The sequence below is a fragment of the Ctenocephalides felis genome, unplaced genomic scaffold (assembly GCF_003426905.1).
Source record: "Ctenocephalides felis isolate EL2017-DRISC unplaced genomic scaffold, ASM342690v1 CF-g0.4_SCAFFOLD_01170, whole genome shotgun sequence".
Lineage (NCBI taxonomy): Eukaryota > Metazoa > Arthropoda > Insecta > Siphonaptera > Pulicidae > Ctenocephalides > Ctenocephalides felis.
The window spans coordinates 33,324,156-33,342,112 of record NW_020537324.1 but is presented as its reverse complement, the minus strand read 5'-3'; the positions used below and the strand labels follow the sequence as shown (position 1 = coordinate 33,342,112).

Here is a 17,957-nt window from a genome sequence, read left to right as displayed (position 1 = left end):
AAAGAATGCAGAAAATAGAAGTCGAGTTTTTGAAAGATCGGAGCATCGGATTTGAATGATCTAAAAAACATTCAATTTGTAATGACGGGGAGAAGTGGTGATTAGTTATTGAAAAAGGCAGGTTTAGCAGTTTTGGAGATACAGAGCTAAATGTGCAAAAAATTGCAGTTTTTGAGGAAACTAAGCGTCCGATTTGAATGATTCAAAGAACTTTCTGCTTGTTTTAACATCATAATTGCTTTTGGAAAAAAAATTGTTTCAATTTTTTTTTCAATTTTTTTTTCAATTTTTTTTTCTATATTTTTTTGTATGTCGAAAATAATTCAGATTTTAATTGTAATTTTGACTTAAGTTCTATTATACTTTCTAATACTTTCGTTCTAATATACAAATATTTTCAACTTTGCAATTCAGTTTATATAATTCATATAAATATTAGACAATTTTACAGCATTTATTTATAGTAACCTATTTGAAAGTATTTAATATTTCTTGAACATTTCGTTACGGTACGGAAAGTTCCAGCAATTTGCCTTAAGGCACGATGCCATACACCACTAGTTACTGATTGCTTTTGAACTACAAAAATGTGTTCATTACTATCAGATTTATCTAATATGATGTCCATATAGAATAAAATTTTTAACCATTGGGTTGTCTTTTATAGAAATACTAGGTTAGGAAATGTTCGATAGAAGAAGCCTATAGAACACGTCGTCCTAATTGCTTTTGAACTTCAAAAAACCTTGATCTTTCCAAAATCGTCGTAATTTAATTTCCCATTTTCGTTTTTTTTTTTTCGATCTATTACAAATTCGTTTCCGAATGAATACTGTCGCTAAATCGTACGCACCTAAGGCGTCGGCGGTCGTTGTGATGGGTGATTCACTTGTTTCTTGCAATGAGGTTAATCAGGTCAAACGTAGCCGAGTGTGGAAGGTCGGAAAGTCGATCGAATTACAGTTCTAGTTACATTAATCTCCCATATACGGCCACTACTCTTTACTCATACTCATTGATATAATGATATCATTTTATATCAGTCGAAATTGTTTTACCCATACGGGTGTGACGGTGTATCATATATTTTATCTCATGATACGCCTTTTCAGAATTAAGATAAGTTGAATTATATATAAACTTTTCTGCAAACGTCGCATTTGAAACGATGTCAAATAGTGATAATAATAACGTTTACTAATTGTCGTAATAATGATTTAGTTACAAGATTTTTATGCTATTTATAATATTTATATATTTTTTTTCAATTATAAACACACGCATCTTAAAGATACATGAAGATATAGTCACATAGGTTTATAAAATTTTAAACATATAAATAAATTTCTAACCATTTTTTTATTTATTTATTTGCACCTATTACATAATAAAATATCTAATATATACATATAAAATATTTAATCTTTCATTTCTGTGGAAGGTCCAGGAGGTGTTTTACACACGAATTTGGGTGGTTTACCAGTCTCTTTTTATAATAGTTACTATGGATATGGAATTCTTAATGTACTGTATTAATGTTGAGGTCTTTATGCATGAGCTATTTTGGTACATATTTAAGGGCATAAATTTCCAATCATGGCACTAAAAATTATAACTACAACATTATTAATTACTTTTAGAATTGTGAATGGGTACTAAATCACAATTACAATTCATACATATTTACCACATTATTGTGTAAATTGATAATTTAAACAATTTGTATATATTTTTTTTAGATTTATTTGATATAAGATCTTTCACTACGGTAAATTTATTGATGCAGTAATGGATTCGTGTAAAAATTAATGCAGATATATTGCTTAATTATTGGATCAACCTATAAGGAACATCAATATTTTTTTTAATTTGTAACATTATAAAATTATGTTTATTAATCATACGCTCAATAAAGGGATCATAAATCATTGCAGACCATATGATTGCTATTAAAAAGACTAACATAAAAGATTAATTCAACTGAGGCAAATTCTGATTTGAATCATCTTTAATAGAATACATGCAAACAATTATCCAAGTACATATTGAACACAATAACAAAAAACTAAGAACAAGTCTTGAATATTAGTAACTTACATATATATAAAATGAGAATCAAATGAAAAACTATAAACATTAAAAATTATATGTATAAGTCACACTGAAACCGAATCTAAATTCGAAACGTTTGATATACTAAAGGCACTTCCGAGTTATCTCACTTTATAATTCATTGAAAGGATTCCTGTAAAACTCTATATATAAGTTCGTAAATTATATAGAATCGAATATGATTTTTGGTTAGGTTTTACAATCTTGATCATTTTTTATATTATTAACGGCAATCAGAACTTTTTTATTTATTTACAGTGCTATCAGAATTTAAGATATATTATTTTGATAACTCGTGATAAATTACTTTGATTGGGCCACCTAAACTAATTTTATTACTACAATTTTTGTAATGGTGCTGAATATTTAGATTGAAGCAGCAATGTCGGTCGTCCCTGCTATTACAGGGTAAAGGCTCTTTTTACATGAAAACATATTGCTATATATATTTCCAAATGAAAATTGTTGTCACTACTGTTTGATATCAGGCTCAGAAAAGCGGGTATCGAATCCAAAACCTCTGATCACTGTGGATCTCTACTTGGCCACGAAGAAGTCCAAAATCATGATTATTGAATTGAAAAATGACTTTGAAACCATTAGTTAAAAAAAGTAACCTATTTTGTGAGAAAATATTTCCATTATTGGAATATCATCAATATAATTTTTTTTAAGATACCCTATATTTTTTTCTTATTTTTATTCTCAATCACATTAAGATATATTTAAGAAAATGCAAGTTTAAGAACAAATTACCGAATTGCGCTTATCATACTCCTGGACACGGATAATGCGCCTGACTATAGACCTCAAATAAGGCATTATCTTCTTATCTTGTCTGGCTCGAATCATGTTTCTCTCTTGCCCTTTCACTATAATTTGTTTATTGTCAATATTTTTCTAAAAATCGATTCTTTCTCCAGTTGCATCCGCCATTTTGCTTTGCTGCATTCGCATTTGTAAAAATATCGTCTTCTGCATTAAACGCGCCAAGGTTTTGTTCGGCGGAGAACCGGTTTATCGTGAAACTATGTCGATGCGAGAAGCTGTCGATGGTGTTGAGAAAACGAAAGATCGAGTTACGCAACGATAATATCTAATGCCATTTGATAATAGCAACATTAACAAATACACTTTTCATTATGCATAACATTTATAAAATGAACATCTAGTTAATGGGGGTTCTTAGCGCGTGGCGACTTAATCACGTTCCAGGTTACCTGCAAACTCGGGTTTTGGACAACAGCATATCAGGCAGTAGTGATATACATTGTTACTTGAATTAGCTTAGGTTGCCTTCTAATAAAGTTAAAAAGTTTCACCACAATAATATTGTACAAAGCACTCTAAAGTTCCGGTTGCTGTTAATATATATTAATGAAGACTAGTAATATAAAAAAAACAATAAATAAGAAATATAGTAATAAGTTCACATATATATAGTAAATAGGGTTCACAATTGAGTAGTTAGTATGTTTAACCCTATATATTAATAACCCAGTAATTATCCAATTGCCAAGAACAAGAAGTGTAGGTTATTTTTTTACTTCCACTAGGGTAAACTGAAAATTTGTGCATATTTCTACGTTTCAAATGTTTCTTAACATTTTAGCATACCCTAAGAAAAGACGGATGAATGTGTGAGTGTGTGTGTAATATGTACACAAACGTAATTAGTCGGTGTTTTCGGGAACACCGACTAACCGATTTGAATTATTTGAAAAACGTTCAATTCCTATTAGACAGGTAAATAGATAGAAAAGAAGAAAGAGACTGGTAAGCAGGTTGACATTTGTGACTGGTAGACAAGTAGACAGGTAGATAGCTAGGCATTTAGACAAGTGAACTGGTAATCAAGTCAAAGAGTAGAAATGGAGACATCGCAGATTGACTGGTAGACAAGTAGTCTGGTAGGTAGGTGAACAGGTGGATAGGTAAAGAGGTTGATGGGTAGACTGGCAAACAGGTAAACAAAATGACATATGAATAGATAAATAGGTGGTGAGGTAAATAGGTAGAAAAAAATAAATGTAGAGTGGTGGATAGATGGACAGGTAGACATATATAAATCATATATAAATTAAAAAAGATTATTGATTAAATTGATTATTCACACTTATCGCAAAGTTCATGCAACTTTCCACAAGGCAAAATGCCACTTACTACTAGTTTTTTTTATATTCCAACAACAGATAGAAAGGCGTGTGCTATAAGCTGCTTGTAGTATTTATCTGTTTGAAAATCTATTTTTATTTGAGATCATATTTGAGAACTGGGCTCGCCCGTAGGTAAGCGGTTAAGAGCGACGGGACTAGTTTCAGAGGTCCCGGGTTCGATACCCACTTCGAGCAGCCTGTTGTCAGGCAGCAGTGACAACGATTTTCACTTGGAAATATAGATAGCAATATGTTTCCAAGTGAAAATAGCCCTCACCCGGCATTACTGCACCAATAAAAAGTCAGTCCTATTACATTAATTCTAATAACAAAATCATCAAATATGGATGGATTAAGCATTGGGTTACCATCTAAAAAATATGAAGTAAGGAGAAGTTTCAGCCCAACAGTTCTTAGAATGTAAGGTTCTGATTGCTGTTAAAAAACATAAAAAAAAATTAAAAAAAAAACATAAAAAAAAATATTTGAGAACTGTGATCTTAAATGAAAATCTAGTATCATACTGAATGATACCAAGCTTTACCGAGGTTGGAATCGAACCCTAAATTAGTTTGTGCTAGCCCATTACCTTGATCGCTCAACTTTTTATGATTGAATCAATCGGATAAATGAACCGGATAAATAATATAAACCAAATAAAGTGATAAAATATATTTTTCTAGATCGAACAATATTTTCAGTTGCTTTGCAAACGTTGAGAATCTCTGTTTAATACCGTTAACAAATTTGATACCAATTTTCTGAGTAATCTTTTAAAATCTGTGTACCAATCTACATTACGTAGGCTTAGGAATTATAATTAAAAATTCTACTGACCGTTATGTTTGTGTTCTCGTCGTGCTTGTGCCTTATTTGTTATGAACATTTTCATTTATATGCTAAATATTTAAATATATACTTCACTGAAGAAATTCTAGGACTGTCAAGATGTGAATGTTTATATAATTGCGTTATTGTTAAATGGCACAGTCATGATAAAATATTCTCACATTTTACAAAACAGGAAACTTGTTGCTCTCATTTTTCAGTCAAATATTTCTTTGAAAATATCATTACTTCTTTTTGAATAAAAATAAAACTATGTTTACAATTTGTCATGAATAATCGTTATTATTGATATTACTACTAAAAATGCACAATGATATTTATTTTATTCATATGCTAATACAAATAGGAAATTACCAATGAATTCATATAGGTTCGATTTGGCAAAGCTCATTGATTAGTGGTGGGTAATTAATATAAAAAATCTTCACAACAAATTTTTTCACATGTTTAATTGTCTAAAAATTTTGCACATCTCCTGAAAGCGTTACACAATAACTGAAAATGTTGTAAATTATCCGAAAATTTGCCGAATTAACTATGAATGTTGCACATCATATGAATATGTAGGATATTGTCCAAAATGTAGCAAGTTGTCTGAAAACATTATGGATTGTCTGAAAATGTGGTAATTAATTTGAAAATATTGTGAAGATGGCTTTAAACTTTGTGTCGAATAGAAATGATAGAAAAGAAGAAAAGAGACGGCTAAACAGGTTGGCAGTTATGACTGGTAGACAAGTAGATAGGTAGACAGGTAGACAGAAAGGCACTTAGACAAGTGAAGAGGTAATTATGATTACCAAGTCAAAGAGTATAAAAGGAGACATGTAAGCTGAGACTAGTAGACAGGTAGTCATGTTAGCAGGTAAACTGGTGGACAGGTAGACAAGTAAATGAACTGATGGGTAGACTGGCAAACAGTTAAACAAGTAGATTTGTAAACAGATAAATAGATATAGAGGTAAATAGGTAGAAGAAAATAAATGTTGTATAATATGTGAACAGATAAATAGAATAATTGTAGAATGGCAGACAGATCGACAGGTAGATAGTCAGATTTAATATAAGTTAAAAAAATATTATCAATTAAAACACTTATTTACAAATATTCAAAAGTTTATGGAACATTCCACAATCAGAACGGCTTGTGCTATAAGCTGCTTCTAGTATTTATCTGTTAAAAAATCTATTTTGAATCAAGATCATATTTAAGATCTGTGATATCAAGCAAAAATCTAGTGTCGTACTGCTTGATACCGGTAATTTAGCATTTTGTCCATGAATACGTTAGAAAAAAATGAGTTTAAAATCTCTATATTTATATATTATATTTTCTTAAACATCCTTCCTTCTTTGCCATCAACTTTTGCATTTAACTTTATATGCATATCTGTTTTCTTGTCAATTAGACTTGAAATTGGTTTGTATACCAATTTTTAAACTCGATTTATTTTAAGTGTTGTGATTTGTGCAAAAATCATCGGATGATCTCAGAAACTTTACAAGCAAGAGTAGGAAGAATAGTGAAAAATTTTAGGATGTTGTGATTGCTTGCCTTATGAAGGACCAATTGTAAATACTCTGATTATAACTGTATATATTTATTTTATATTAATAACAAGTTATAAGTATATTTACAATAATTTTAATACTGTTTTGGATTACGTTCTGATTGATTGATTTATTTGTATAAATTTCTGATAGATGATTTTTTGTTTATATATCAATATAGCCGCATGCTTTGATTGGCGCGAACATTCTCCCGACCTTGAAATATAGATTTCAAAATGATTGGTAATCTTCATTAATGTGAATTAATTAGATGTTTGTGGTTCTGGTAACACACAAATTTCTAAACTGCATTTCTTGATTGTTATTGGAAATCATAGTTTATAGATTCATTTTTTTTGAGTGTTTTCAGACTAATCAGCAATAATCAGTTCAATATTTTCTGCTTCTAAATTGTCTTATTGAAGCACTCTAACATTCTCATTTTGAACTGGTTATGGTGGTTGTATCTGCAAACGAGAAAAGTCTGCAATTGACTCCATATTCCACACGCTCTTGTTGCATATTTTTTGAAGTTGCTAATGTTGGGCAAGCTTGTTTTCGAAGATATCAAGCATTGACACATAGCAAGTTGAGGTTTAAGATTTTTGAATATGGAAGTGATCAGTATCTTTTGTATTAGAGCTTAAGCAATATTTAACTATGTTCCGATCTGTGTCTGAATTCTTCCGAAGTGTGAATAATTTGAGGTTTGAAATATAAGCCATGATTGAATATGATTCCACGATATAGTTTCTTTTTCCATGTTATTCGTAATCTTGTTTTAGTTCGATTTATTTGCAAAAGTTTATAACATTTCTAGCAAATCTTATCGTTTTGTTATATGAATATATTTTGCGAGATTTATGCATTGCTATCAAACATTTTGTCGTTAAATCAGATATTAGTTCGAATATAATACTATATTCATTATATCTTGTGTTTAAGAGACATGCGATAAAATGACATAGAAAAGCCTCCATTTTTTTCATTTAATCTTGTTTTAAGATTTAAGTGGTAAAGATATAACATTTAAATACTCATGTGTTTAGGTATGGTATCGATAATTGATAGATAGGTGACATTTGTAATAAGTTACAGTTTTAGGTTTGAGTTTTGATTTGAACCCCAACGTGCAAAATTCCATTTCACCTAAGAATGATGTCAATGTCTTTAGTTTTAAATATTTGTTAATGCGAACTTTAGTTAGGTATGTCTTGCTTGATTGTTAGAACCAATGTTTTTTGCAATGATTTGTTAATGCGTACATAAGTTAAGTATGTTTTGCTTGATTGTCATGACTTGTTTTGATTTTATCAACTTATTAAGTGATTTATTCATTTGTTAATCATTAATAAACTCTGTGATGTTTTGTTCTTTGTCATTTTAGTATTTGAACAAAGTTGAGATTTATAACACGTACCAGTTTAATGAGTACATGCTAGACTTGCAATTCAGATTCATATTTCAATCGCAAAAATAGTAAAATTGTCAATCGTGCGATGCAGTCTTTAGTTAGAAACCAAGATGGACCTCGGCGTGTTGCAATGCTTTAGTATGCTACAATGATTTTAATAAATTGTATGTAACCAGTAGTTTGCATACATTTCTGTTTTGAATAAATAAAATATATTCGCAAAAGCGATTTTATATTTATAAAAATAGAAATTTTAATCATATTAGAGTGATAGTAAGATCGCTCCAATATAATTTTTTATCAAACGCGATACTTAATGCCCGTTTCATTTTTCGCGAAAGAATTTTTAATAATTGTGCCTCACTTAGTTTGAGGTATAAGAGTGCTATGTGTTTTGATAGTGCTATTCTAGATTTTTCCTCTATTAATTTTATTTTATAGCTAGAATTTGAAGTGAAAAACACATTCATTCGCGTGCTATATGTATAGATATGTAATTTCGTGCTTAGACGATTTGGAGTTGGAAAGAAAAGTTTTGAATGGTTAGACTTCAATTCATAGAGATTGAGTTTAGCTTGCGTTAAAATGTTAGTGCGATTGTTGTTAATAAAAAATTTCATTATTGTATCAGCTGTAGTGAATGAACTATGAACGTTAAAATAATTTCTGGGGATTTCGAATATTTTAAGATGTTCAGTTATGCTTTGTTTAGGTGATTGTTCTGAATATCGTATTGATAAGAACGTATGTTGCTGATTTATGTTTATTTTGTTATTGGAAAGTTTTCCCCGAATTGTTTGATGAATCTTTTTGTCGTTTATCTGAACTAAAACTTGTTCGATCACTCTCTTTATATCGACCGTTAGTATCGAAGTATAAATTTTAACATTTGGTATAATGAAACAGATTTCGTTTCGGATATTCGGTCTAACAAGTTGTAGCTCAGTTAACAGCAGACTTGTATCGGATTTACAAGGTGCTTCTAAAATTACGCGAAAATTAGTTGTTAAATGGATTGACTTTAACACGTCTGGATGAGGTGAATATAAACTTATTTTAGGTATGCTTGCTTTTATGAAGTTATCATATTTGGTGAATTGGTTTCTGTTTGCAAATGAAATATGACATTTTAATGTTACTTGTCTACTATATTCTATGTCTTTGATATTTTTTGCAAATTGAATTATAGTACCAAAACTTCCGTCAATAATCTTAGTTGTATTAGTAATAGAATGTTCTTCGCGTTGTTTTTCCGTTTTAGTAAAGTATTGTTTAACGTCGTATGGTTTGCGTATTTCTGAAGATGTATCTACTTGAGCTTCTAAGTTAGATTCATAATTTGAAACCGAAATTGATTTAGAAATGTTTAATTGAGGTAAATAAAATTGAGGCTGTTTTATGTTACCTGCATTATTTGTTGTTTTGGTATAATTTAAATTGAATTCCAAACTAGTATCTGATTTATTCAATGCTGCTAGTCTAAGCTTTGATAATGTTGTCAAGCATTTTTGGTATTTATCAAAAAACTCTTCTAATTCGTTATCAAATAAATTATCAATTTCTTCTTCATCATCAAGTAAAGTTGCTATTTTGATAACCGTATCTTCAAACAAGTCAAAGATAGGTCTTACATATTCTTTAAAACGGCTTATTTCAGAAATATTCAATTCACACACAGGCATGTGTGACCATTGATTGCAAATCTTTTCGCAATATGCTAATTGCGATTTAATTTCTAGTTGCTTTGTTTTGAATGATTTTAAAGTTTTTAACGATTCCATCTGTCACAGATCGTACTAAACTCTATTAATTAAATGAGGAAAGATTGATAAGAAGGAATTGTAATTGAATAACCTGGTTTCTTGTTTTGCTTGTGCTTGTAGCTGTAGCTCCAAATTTGAACTTCTTATCTTGATTTTGAACTTCCTCTTTATTTAATCTTGATTTACTTGGTTTATGCTTGATTTCTCCTTCGATTGCTGGACGTCACATCCGACTCGTATGGACCAATGAAAAATTTAGGATGATGTTGAATCCAGCTCGTAAGGACCAATGAAAAATTTAGGGATGTTGTGATTGCTTGCCTTATGAAGGACCAATTGTAAATACTCTGATTATAACTGTATATATTTATTTTATATTAATAACAAGTTATAAGTATATTTACAATAATTTTAATACTGTTTTGGATTACGTTCTGATTGATTGATTTATTTGTATAAATTTCTGATAGATGATTTTTTGTTTATATATCAATATAGCCGCATGCTTTGATTGGCGCGAACAAATAGTATTCTACTATTTCGATGATAGCAGCTTTTGGCTTTAAAATTGAATGACAAAATTTTGCAATTGGTGCAAATAGACAGTCTGTCACTAGTATACACGCATTAATAACGTATCAGGAATTTGAAACTGTTTCTCTCCATTTTATCTTTTCTAGCTATCAGTTGTTGGTCTTGTTCAATAGAGTGTATGGCTATATTCGATACATGATGCTGCCTTGAGAGTTGTTCTCTAAATAAAGCAGTCTTGCTTATAAATACAATTTATTTACTTGGAGCCAGTTACTTATTTTATGTGATTCTGACCGATTAAAGCATAATCTAGTTTGACAAATATACATCCTTAGATTTCCATTGCTTCTGAAGTTGCTAATTTGAATACATTGTTTTCTAGGCAATTCGATGATTCTATGTATCATTGTACGTAATTAGGTTTTCATTTTATATAATTCTGCAATATTACCTATACTTAGGTAATTTCTCAATGCTTCTTCAATCAACCAATTAAATTGTTTTGGTGAAACACAGAATCTTTACTTAGCTCTCATCATCCTTCTTCCAACAAATGCGGTGTTAAAAAAAAGATGAGACCGAGCTGCTTTCTGCGTGTTTGAAATTGAAATACAAGACTTTTGGAAATGTGATCATGAGTCAATTTATTCGCTGTCTTCGATTATGGTTCATCTTTATTCTCGTACTGAATGTGATGGTAAAATTGGAGCAATCGTTGATCGTGCGATATGTTATTCCTATTCAGAGAAACCCGTACGACTTTATCCATGTTCTCGGCGAAAGGCACAACTCCTCAACTTATCCAGTAACGGGGATTTCACCGTTTTCGTATTAGGTTCACTTTATACAACTGTTGCACCGTGATGAGTTTTTTTTTATATAGACAGATATAATCTGTAATTGACATTGTCATTAATTAGATTTTTTGTTGTTTGTAAAACATATAACATCGCAGATAAATGCTTTAAAATAGAAATACCGGCTTTATATAAAATATTTATAGTTGACCAATGAGTACGAATGTCGCCCACTGACGACATCGAGTGTGACGAATATTAAAACTTTTATATTAATAGGATACTCGTACTATCGCATGTTTTGCGATTGCGATTAACTTTAAGTTATTGAAGAAAATTCAATTAAGTGGTGCTACAACATAGCTGATCGTGAGGCGTTTTTAACCCTTTCGCTAAGGCAGTGTTTTCCGCAGGAGTGGGCAGCCGAAAAAGCATACTTAATCATTATTTATAATTAAATTATTATAATTTTTTTAATAATCACCAATAAAAATGTATTTGAAATATCGAAGTTACCTTCCTAAGAAACTAAGCTCTGAGTGATGAATCTTGGTCGTTATGCCAAGGCGACACTTATACACAGGTAGGCAAATGTATGACGCCTATAGAGAACACTCGTATCAAAAGGGTTAATTATCCAATTTATAGTACTTTTTTAGGAGTTTCATCTAGAATTGACCTAAAAAATATAGTATTTCCGACGAAATTTTTTTTATATTTAAATTTTTCTGTCCATTTCTGAATAAATTTTAAGTAAAATATGACAAAAATGTGGTTAATTACTTTTATACTTAAGCAATCAAAAAGTACTGTGCTGCACGCACCTCTTTTTATATTAGACTCATTACATCAGCTTTTTAACGATTAAGCGGAACTATGCATGATGAGTGAAAAGATCATTGTTAAAGATCATTTATTTTTATTACCTAATTCAAATTACAACCGCTCCTGTAAGTACTCTAGACATATTCTCATTATTTTGAGAAAAAATAATTATTGTTATTAACAGACTAGAGTGGTAGAAAATCTATGTTTGTAATAAATTAAATACAATATGAAATGTTTTTTAAACGATCTAAAAAAACTTGGTTTTGCTCGCAATTATAATCTGGCATACAGTTATTGTTTTGACGTTATTATTTGGCTTTTCTGCCAAATCAGATTGCCTAATTAACTAAACTCGACTTATTTGTTATTATCATTATTATTATTAATATTATATTATCTTATTATTTTTAATATTTCTATTTTGTTATATTTATTATTATCTTTCACTTATCGTTTTTATTCTACTTTATTGTTTTTCTAGTATTTTTATTATTCAGAAATTTTATTTATTTTACTTATTAATTTTATTATTATTCTTATTTGCTTTTATTTTATATTAAATCAACATACTACGGATAATATTTTATTGAAAATATTATCTTTTATTTTGTACTCTTTTTATTAAATTTATGTTATCATTCATTCATTACTGTTACTTGATGTTAATTATTTAGCAGTTGCAACAAATATAGTAATTAAAAAAATGTTGTCATTTTATTTTATATGCAGCTATGCCCAAGTAAAGCTATTCGTACTAAATACTATATTTGAAATCTATAACCTCAAGTGGAAATTTGACATAATGATCCCTAATCTCTATAAAATATCTGATAATTTGAGATGCATATGTCTATTTTTTTTTTATTGAATCTCTGAAACCGCTAGTTATGCCTTTCCAAATATTTAATCAGTTCTTCATTTTGTCAATACAAATAAAATGTATTTTGAATTAATCAAATTGGAAGATCCATTCTCTCAATAGGTAAATTACCATTTTTGGCACTTTTGTCCCATATCTACGAAACAGCTAGACCTACCTTTGCCAAAAACTGATCAGCACGTCTCCTTCACAAGAGGAATCAAATATTTATGAATCATTAAAATTGGTTGATTCGTATTATCGAAATCGTCGACGAAAAATTGTATCCGCACACACACACACCCATACGCATACGCACACACAATACATACACATACATCTATTTTAAGGTATACCAAAACGTTGAGAAACCTCTGAAATGTAAAGATATATGAACATATTCGTTATTCCGCCATTACTATAACTTACCCTATGGGAAGTTAAAAAAAAACATTATAGCAGCGTTTTTAGGAATCAATTTTATTAAGTACTTCTGCTTCATTTTACAATAATTTATCATTACTCGTTCTACGATAATCGTTGAATCTAGTTCAAGACCATCCATTATTCCTTCGACTAAGATGTATAATTCTCAAGCGATTAGCATGTGCCGAGAAGTGGCATTAAGAAAATCTACAATTCTACATTGAACACATAAGTATGCTTGTGCTCTGCGATAACGGTATCGATGCAATAATAACCGATTGTGCACAAGCAATTGGAATAACGTTAAAGTCGAAGAAAAAATGCATCAAGCTCGAAAATTGCATTACATGCTCGGTCAACCGCGGATAATGTTGCAGTACATTTTCTTTGAGAATAACAACCCGTCCGCTTTTTAAGCACAACGACTTTGTATTGTTGGGCACATTAAATTAATATCAAAATCATACAATTCTTTAGTTGTGGGCACATAAAAGTTTCTAAAGGTTATATATTGCGACCAGGTATTTTATTACTTCTGACATCAACTACAAGAAGGAAGAATTGCTTCTAGAAATTTCTTTTATATGATCTAGTGGCAAGAGCTTCGGTTTTGGCTTTGCAACTACAAAGGCTGATTCTGATTCAATGACTTCCTTGGACAGTTTGATATCAAGCAGTAGTGATATCATCGACCTTCTCGAATAGTTTGATATCAAGCAGTCAGTATTCAAGTAAGAAAATTAGAAAAATCCAAACCCAATCTTATACAATTTAAATGTGACTAATAATGAAGATACGGATATTAAATCCATTAATATAAGAATGTCTGTACTAGGTAGACCGAAATATTCGAATAATAATCATTAGTCATTATTATATTGCAAAGCTAGAACTTTGACAAACAAAAAATTGAGCGACATGAAGGACTTGCTAAAATTCATTGCCCCCGTAAATCATGAATTCTGCAAAAATTTGACAGAAGTTCTAATCATCACAAACATGATGTTTGTGTGGAGTTATATATTTGCGTTAAAGCTTTAAATGTTATGATGTTTCAAACAGCATAACATTTATTTTTATGAAAGAGCTTTAACGCTAATATATAAGAATTAGGTTTAATACTTTTTTCAGTTGACAACTTGATTAACTCCACAAGTCGTATCAAAACTTTAGCTTTAATGATAATTTATTTACTCACAATAAGTAGTTATTAATCTTATATACCGTTACATGTAAACTATATATTTTTCAATTTATATTATAACGGGAATTTTTATAAATTGCATTTTCACTGTATGCACTAAACGGCTCATTTGGGCTTTTATATTGTACGAATATTTGTAAAATTTAAGAGCTTCCAACTACAAGTTAGATTCAATTTAAAGGGATATATCATTACTAATAGAAAAAAGAACAAATAAAGTAGTTGAAAAGTGTATCGCAACAGCTCAAAGTACTCTTAAGTTCTGATTGCTGCTGAAAAAAACGCAGTATTATTATATACTATATCTACAATTTAAATTTGAATTATGTTTAATCAAATTTCATTTAGCCAAACTCAGTCAAATGATATCTGTTAAAAATATAGACGAAAACTAAATGGTTAACTATAAATTTTCGAGCTGTACTCTCTAAGAAATCTTTCAATGTAAGTTTCATTGAGATTGCATTAGAAATACCTGCAACTGGTTATTAGCCCAATAATCATTAGCTTAATTATGAATTAATTCAGTTGCTAAAACCTCATAGATTTTTATGTCAAAACCATAAATTTAAAATTTTATATTAAAAAAGTGCAATTAAATATAATTAACAAAACGGTGAAAGTTAAGATAAACCAGGTACAAAGACGATATTATTCTACCTTAAAAGGAAATATACTTAGTAATGACGATTCGGGAAATAATTAAAAAAATCTATGTTAAAACGCAATCAAGAATTTTCTTTACAGCAGTTAACTTTCTTTCCTGCATTTAAAAACATTGTTGATTAAATAATGAAAAAATATTTGAGTTTATGTATTATCTATAATGTAAATATATTATCTATATTGAAATAGAATATATTGGCTATATATGTTATATTAACATTCCAAAGGGTAAGTTTGTTTTTATCAATACCTACAATTTGCTAATTTTATGTTTTCTCAAGGTTTCAAGCCATTCTGAATCGAATGAGACCAAATTTGGAAAAAGTTTGTGTGTGTGTGAACGGATTTTTTACAATTCTTCGACGTTTTCAAAAATTTAAAATCCGTGAATTTAAAAAATATTATTATCAAAATTTATGCCAAAAGTTGCTTTTGTGATGTGATAAGTCACACATTGTCGATTTATTTATTGAAATTTGGAATAATCACCTACAATTTTAGAATTCTTACAATGTAATTAATGTAATCACAGAAAATATAAGTGTATTTAAGAAAATTGGAAATCGCAATGTTTAGATTTAATTGAAAGCAAAATCTTTATTTTTGAAATAAACAGTTGACAATTTTTTCTAAATATCTAAATCTGAATTTTGGTTGATTAAGTCAATTATAACATATCTCGGTAAGTTCATGCAGCTTGCCTTAAGGCTAAATGCCACTTTCAACAATTTTTGTATTTTGATGATGACCAAGAATTTGTTCCAAAACTTTATTTGGTGAATTTTCTCTACAATATTTGCTACTGATAAATCAATGATCAAACAACATATACTTTCAGCTATTATTTTCACAAAATTTTCTTTTTCTCATATTGGGTGATATTATTGGAAATACATGCTTATAATATATCTCATATGAAATGTTATTAGTATATTTTGGTGTGCAAATACTGTGTAATGTTTGTTGTAAATTACTGTACCAAAACCCAACTGATCACGTTTGTCGCGATAAAATATTTTACGACCCACACATGCTGATATGCTTTTTAGGTAAGAGAAGCCAATTTGAAATCATGTTTAAATTATCAATCATATCACCATTTAGATGATCAAGTATGTAGTTTTATTGTGGCTTAGTAGTTAGAGCTTTGGCCTTCCAACCAGATGATTTTCGAATAGATACTCACCAGTCTCAACACCAACAGCCTGATGATAAGCTGTACTGATATCGATTTTTACTTGAAAATATGATGGAAAATAGCCTTGAACATAGCGTTTTTTGGCATTGCTGAATCAAAATACGATTCGTCAGTACTAGATAAATTTTAATAATAAAATTTATTAAAATAGAGAGTTTTGTGGTCATATTTCACAATTTGGTTCTTAACTCTCTCTCCACGTTTTGACTTAATAGATTTGTAATGGATAGCTCATGATCAAATTGGATTTTTCAATGAACATAATATATTAAAATTGCAATGTGGAATATTATAAATAAATTCTTTAAGGATTAATCATCTGTTTGATTTTTAGATAATCACCTAAGTATGTATTTATAACTGCGTCCTCAAACAGTGAAAATATTTGTTTCTCACATGTAGGAATTTCATTTATACTATTATAATGCAAACGATATAAGCTGAGGAACTTTTTGTTTAATTAATTTTTTTTACACCCTCAACTTATTGATTTTGTGAACAGAATGTCTTTGTAACTAATTTTAAATAGTAGTTGAGAAGCCTTATAAACAACAACAATATTTTTGCATAGTATTAAATTAGTAGAAAACAAAATTACGACATCTACTTATCCGTAGAACGACTAAGTGTAGAATAGATGCATGTAATTTTCCATTTACTTTATACCGAAACACAATGAGATGTAAATTACTATTTAAAATAACGTACAAGAACAATATTGAAAAAGAAAACATATTAACTTGTATGGGAACTCTTGGGTGATTCATGTAGTTACAATAAAATAGAACCTTACATAAAATTCCCAATTATAAATTTAATTAATCCATGAATATAGAAAACATCAGATAATTATCATTTCGTTTATAAATAATAGGTATATGTAATACTAGTGTAATTTAATAAAAAATGCAAAATATAATGATTTTAGTGGATTCTAAATGAAACGAGTATTCTTGAATTAAAAAACTGTAAACAGATCTAGAAACTCCTAAAGTAACATAATATAGATAAAAAGTAAGAAATAGAGTGAGCTTTCAAGTATAAATAATGATATTATCAGATCAAATCGTTAGTAATCTTCATTTAAAAGCAACGACGACATTCGACATATATTCACTAGGTTTATAAAAACAATAATCCGAATTAAGTACCAAAAGTCCCATTTGATCAAAAAGTTAAATCACAAACAAGAAAAATGTGAATCCAATGAATATAAACTAGTGGTGTATGACATTGTGCTTGAAGGCAAATTGCTGCCATTTTTTGCACATTTAGCTATATATCTCCGAAACCACTGGGTTTGCCTTTGCCCAAATCTAATCACCACTTTTTCTCATCATTACGAATCAGATATTTTTAGAACAATCAGATATTTTTAGCAGAAAATAATACATAAATGAAAGAAAATAATTTCTGAAACAATTTCTAGTTGGAACCAACTTTTCTTACTCAAGTGTCAAACTTGTTTTTTAGTCTATTGAAGACCAAAGAGTCTCAAAACTTATTGAAAACAATTTATATACAAATGATACGTAGTGAATTTTGAATACATATTTGAATTTGAGATATGCTTCCAAGAAAATATGATATGACTTCTGAA

The 17,957-nt window shown here is 29.3% G+C and overlaps 1 protein-coding gene across 1 annotated transcript in view; it reads left to right on the top strand.

The window, feature by feature from the left end:
• LOC113366220 (protein bark beetle-like) overlaps positions 1 to 17,957 on the top strand; it is a 73,761-nt gene that overhangs the window by 31,471 nt on the left and 24,333 nt on the right.